Source organism: Chaetodon auriga, chromosome 6 (assembly GCF_051107435.1).
Source record: "Chaetodon auriga isolate fChaAug3 chromosome 6, fChaAug3.hap1, whole genome shotgun sequence".
Lineage (NCBI taxonomy): Eukaryota > Metazoa > Chordata > Actinopteri > Chaetodontiformes > Chaetodontidae > Chaetodon > Chaetodon auriga.
The window spans coordinates 21,358,102-21,364,023 of NC_135079.1; the positions used below are offsets into that span (position 1 = coordinate 21,358,102).

At 40.6% G+C, this 5,922-nt stretch overlaps 1 pseudogene; it reads left to right on the forward strand.

Annotated features, from left to right (window-relative positions):
• The first annotated feature begins 4,315 nt into the window (after positions 1 to 4,315).
• On the forward strand, positions 4,316 to 5,368 carry LOC143321842 (uncharacterized; annotated as a pseudogene).
• Positions 5,369 to 5,922: the final 554 nt, after the last annotated feature.

Below are 5,922 nucleotides of genomic sequence, written 5' to 3' on the forward strand. Positions count from 1 at the left end.
TGCATTTTTTTACAATTGATAACACAGTAACACATGACTGAATGTTGTAGCTAAGACAGGAAAAAAAACTGGTTCAACAAGTAGCTTTAGAAAGCTTCAGGATGTCAGACTACAATCCAAACAGTCAATGGTCAATAAGGCAAGCAGGGCTCAAAACCAGGAAGTCAAACAGCACAGACAAATCTGGTGAGGGGCAAGCCAAGAAATCCAAAATCAAAGGCTCAGGCAGCGAGGTTCAAAACACTGAAACTGTTGTGTTAATGCAGGATTTGGACCCAACAGCAGACACACAGACAGAGAGTAAGGGTAAAATAGGAATGTATTGAGTGGATAATGAAGGAAAAGGGGAGAAGGGAGATATGGATTGAAGTCCAGAAAGCCTGGGGGTCATGGCTTGTGGATAGATCATCAACAGCCATGGAGGCTGGAGACTCAAGGTATGCATTCCTAGCTGAGAAGTCCTGGGAATAGCAGGTGAGGCACAAGGCGGAGAGTAGCTCAGAAACACTGGATCGCACAGAGTTTAGGTGGTGTGAGTGCAGCGTTGACGGCACATGGTGGTAGAGGCACAGGTGAAACTAGGTGGTGATGGCTGTGGACTAGAGGCTCGAGGCATGTGCAAAAGACACAAGAGATTTAATTTTCCAAATTCTTAAAGAAGTCCAACGTGAAATGTCTCTGGAGATTCTCATTCATCCAAATCATGGTACTTCTAAGTGCTTTCCAAAGGCAGCTGGATTTGCGTGAGGCTCTAGAAGACATTTTGCCTCTCATCCAAGACGCTTCTTCAGTTCTAACTGACTAGTGGAGAGATCCCGACATTTATCCTCTTGCAGGATCATTGGCCCACCCAGCCATTAACATCATGACCCACCTGGCCACCATGAGAGTCATTAGGGTCAAATGAGTCCTGGTGTGAACAGCTGTTAAGCATACTGATGCAGTCCTAAGATCGTGGATGAGAGGCAAAACATCGTCTAGAATCTCAAGCAAGTCCAGTTGCCTTTGGAAAGCATTTAGAAGTCCGGTGTGCAATGTAGACCCAAAGTATGATACCATTGTGTCCCATTTTGTAGCTAAAGTCCAACATACAGCTCTCCACTGGTGGTCCCCTGTCTGTTGTAGATGGTTCTTCAGTGAAGAAAAAAGAAACCTAATTTCACCTCCAAGCACCCAAACCTGTCACTGTCAAGTCCTGAAACAACCTTGTAGTATATCTTTTATAGTTGTCCTTGACACAGGTGTCAGGGCTGGCACACTGTAAATAGGAATAAGAGTGTTAGATCTGTATCACTAAAAAGGACATACAGACGTCAACAGAGACAACATCAGTGTTGTCACACTCATAAAAGTGTGTCATTACAAATTCAGTTGTCAGTACCTGTGCAGATTTGACACAGTAGCTACTTAAAGTCAAAAAGTCTCAACAAACAACAACAAATATCCAAATCAGTGTCTTTCAGGACACACAAGTGAGTCACTTGACATCTCCTATCACTTCACCTTAAAAGCAGCTTTGTTGTTTGGTGCAAATTTCCCCCTAAGTGATACTGCAAACGCAAAACAGCCTAAAAAACTATGGAAAGTTCTAAATGATATGGGATCAACAGTAAAATCCCAATCAAAGTCTGGTAAAGCTGGGCTTATTATTGAAAATGAGATGTGTTTTGATAAGCGGCAGATTGCCTGCCATTTTAACCATTGCTTTGCTACCGTTGCTACCAGTCTGGTCAGTAAATTGCCAGGTGCTTCTGATAAATATGGCAAATCATTTGTTAACTCCTTTTATAGAAGTAGAAATGTCTCTGCTGATGCATTTGCAATAAGTCCTGTCTCAGAGGATAAAGTAAGAGCGAGCCTCTCCACCCTGTCAGTGAATAAGGCCACTGTCTTGGACCTTATCCCCTCCAGGTTTCTTAGGGATAGTGCTGAGGTTACATCTAGTATTCTTACCCATGTTATAAATCTGTCCATAAGTCAGGGTCTTTTCCCAAACAATATGAAGAATGCTAGGGTGGTTCCTCTCTTTGAGCTGGATACTCGTTTCAGACGAGTATCCAGCTTCACCCCTCCCTACACAGACATGTCTATAGCTCACATTGCTCTCTTCAGTACTCCTTAGGTTTTCTTCAGCTCGCCTCTGTTTCGGTTTGTATGATATTTAAAGTTACTTGGTGAACTTGTTTTGTAACGAATGCGGTGCATTTGAGAAGACAGAGCTGAAAACGGCTCGTGTCGCGTCGGTCACTGCCTCCACTCCAGTCGTTTTTTTTTTTTGTTGTTTTTTTTTGGCTGGTGATATAAAGTCAGTTGGAAAACTTTGCTTGTACTGAACACGATGCTTTTGAGAAGAATACAGTGTACAAGGCTGACGTATTTCCCTGTTTGCCATCACTGGATGTTTGCATGAATCACCAAGTTCACACAGATCATTAAAAAATAAACAGTCTTACAGACCACTTAGACACTTACACACATATAGCTGAACACACAAAGTAGCCTATATTAATATTTTTATTGTATATCAATTTCATACTTAAAATAATGTACCGATTTAAGCCCCACCCATTCCATTAGGCCCCGCCCACTCCGAGTACAGATACGGATACAGATAATTTAAATGGTTGAACAGATACAGATACAGATAGTGGTGTACTGCTCATCCCTATAAATTACAGTGCGTAGGTTTTAGCAACTCAGCAGTCAAATGGTTCTCTTCTTTCCTAACAGATAGGACACAAGTATGCAATGTTGAGGGGACCCTCTCTGATCCACAGAGTATAGTATGAGGGGTGCCACAAGGCTTGATCCTGGGGTCCCTGTTATTTTTTTTGAACATAAATGACATGTCAGCTGTGGTCCAGTGCAAATTGTTATTATATGCCGATGATTCTGCTTTACTTGTCCCAGGGTGTAGTGTTAAAGACATCGAAAATACTCTTGGTATTGAGCTTGAGTCTGTCAACCAGTGGCTTGTGGACAATAAGCTTTCTATGCATCTGGGCAAGACTGAATCAATCTTGTTTGGTACTAAAAGGAAGTTGGCAAAATCAAATATTTTAAAAGTGATGTGTAATGGCTCTGAAATTGTGTCTAAATCAAGTGTCACATATCTGGGTCTAACATCGGATTAATCACTTATTGGCGAACCTATAGCAGCCAAAGTTTTAGCCAAAAGTTTAACCATTGTTAATGGACAGGCCCCCAAATATTGAAGCTCTAATGTAACCATGGTCCACACACAGCATAGTCATAACACCAGGGCTAGCATCCGCTCCTGCATAGAACCTAGAGCTAGTAATGCATAAAAAAATTCTTTCTTTTACACTGGTATCATGGCTTGGAATAGTTTGCCTACTGCTACACAACTTCTATCATCACGAGGGATTTTTAAAAGACAGATCAAGCAGATTTTATGGAACAAGGTGGATATTTATTGATAAATTGGATAGTTTTTACATGCAGTTCTTTTTTCTTATTTATTTTGTTTTATGTTATGTGTCCATCCCCCCGATTACTGTATGTATTTTTAGTCTGACTTTTGTCTGCTCCTTGTCTGTTTGTTTCCAGTGTGTAACACCAAGGACCATACTGGAAACAAGTATTGTACTCTTGCATGTCATCCTTTGGATTGCTGTTTTTTATTGTCTCGATCCAGAAATAAATCAAATCAAATCAAATCAAATCAAATAACATGTAGCTGCTTAGCGTAGGGGGGTGCTTCTCTTTCTCCTCTACAGTATTATACTGTATTATACTCAGTTGTAATGGTACTCTCTTTGTGTCTTTTGCACTAGTTGCCTGTGAAGTTGGAGATCTTAGAAATGTAGTTACTCTACTGCATTTATATTTGTTGCTCTTGAAAAAGGCATCTATTGAATGCCCAGTCTTACTGTCATCTGAAAGAACTAACTGCTCCTACCAGTTGCATTTTAATTGACTGTCCACTTGGTCAGTTAATTTTGTGTTTTACTTTGATATATTTGATGAGCAAGTATTTGTAATTTATATTTGAGGCAATATTATTTCTGTTAACATTATTTTGTTTCTGTGTTGGCTCATTTCTGTGGAGTGTCTTGAGAAACTTGGAAAGATATTGTCACTGTTTTGTCCACCTCACTTACATATAGGAAAAAGAAAATACATTTCTACCTAATACAATACCCCTACAGCCTCGTTAAAGATGTGCTGAATAGATAGCTCTTTGTGAAAACAACAAATAGTTTGTTTTCTGCCTGCATAATGTGCTGAGAATGTCACAACTGGGGCAACTGTAACAGTGGAGGAATGTCTGCTTCAGGATGCAAAGAGATAAATGCAGCACAGATCTGCCTCTGCATCAGATGCCTCCTGCTAATACAGCAACATGCCCTGGAGCAGTAGCATTGCAATTTTTGGGTACCTCCCCAGTGGAGACTATGTTGTGCAGAATGCGAACCGTCAGATCATACTTGTAATGTTGCTTTTGTGTTACCACCTTTGGTTTCAGATTGACTTTGCATGTCCGTGCAACTCAAACAGAAATTTCATTCACTGCTACGGCTACATGATGCTGCCATCTCTCATCATAATCAGCCTGATTCTGTGGAACGACAAGCGCATTGGAAGAATCTTCAGATACGCCTGCTACCACTCTTCAATTAAAAAGGGAAGATGTTGCTCCAGGGGGAGATTCTGCTTTGAGTTCTTCATATACCTTCTCCAGGCTGCATCGTCCGGGTTTCTTTGGTGTGGATCAGTGCTTGTTGATGGAGACTGGTATGTTTGCTGTGGGACTGGCAACTCTGAACTGATGGCCTTATCCTGCATGAAGGAGAGCGAGATCGGCCCAGCCGAGAAGGCGACGAAAGTTAACCTGAAAAACCAATCAATGGTGAGTAAAGGCTCTCCTACCTCACAACACCTGTTCTAGAGGACACAGTCAACAATGAAACAAGCAGCCCATGATGACAAGTGCTTTTACAACTCATTGTGATGTGCTTGGCAGGTCATTGGCTTGATCTGCATCCTGCTGACTGCTGCATGCTCATTCATCTTGGTGCTGCCATGGAACAGGTGGTGCACAAGGAGAAATCACTTCAGGGCAGCGTTTGAAGAGGCCATACTGGAGCAGACGGAGATTATTTTGTGGAATGAGATGGAGAAAGCCGCTGCAGACTATGTGACAAAATCACTGGTCTGTCTGTCCACCACTGCAACCTCTACAACACCTTCCGATACAAAAGAGCCTGAGAAGGTGGAAAAAACTGAGGACAAGGAAAAAATACTTTTAAATATAAATGTCAACTGGGAAGACATAGCTTGTCTTGCTGATACCCTGCTTCAACATATTCCAAACAAAGTAGCTAATAATAAAAACAAGGCATGAATATTTAAGTTAAAATTTCTGTTAAAAAAAAATTTCAATGAAACTAAATGCAAGTTATTGGAAGAAAACTGAAGGAAAGAAAATATGCATGGATGCTATTTTCATACCGGTTTAAAAACCTATGTTGACTGCTGCTTTTTGAATGCATCCATTTAAATTCTCTTTTCGTTGCCTGTTATTCACAGTAAAGTCATTGACAAATGTTGGCTACTGTTTTTGTTTTAATGAAGTTCAGCTGTGCACTGTGCCTTATCTTTTGCTGTCATTAGTAAGTAGGTCTAGCCAGCATTCGTTGATGTACGTTCACTGAAGCCGTTTTAGGAGCACAGAATCTAAACACGCTAAAGTCAATGAAATGTTTCAGTGTGAATGTGTCAATTACATCTATGTTGATTATTGGTTTTCTGTTTTCATTTCATGTTTCATTTACAATGTGTGCTGTCTTTTATGTTTCTGTTCACTTAAATTGATTTTAAAGGAGTGGTTTGACAGATAAACTCTTGTGTTCAGAGAGATAGATAAGAACACAAGAGATATGCTCTTGTGTTCAAAGA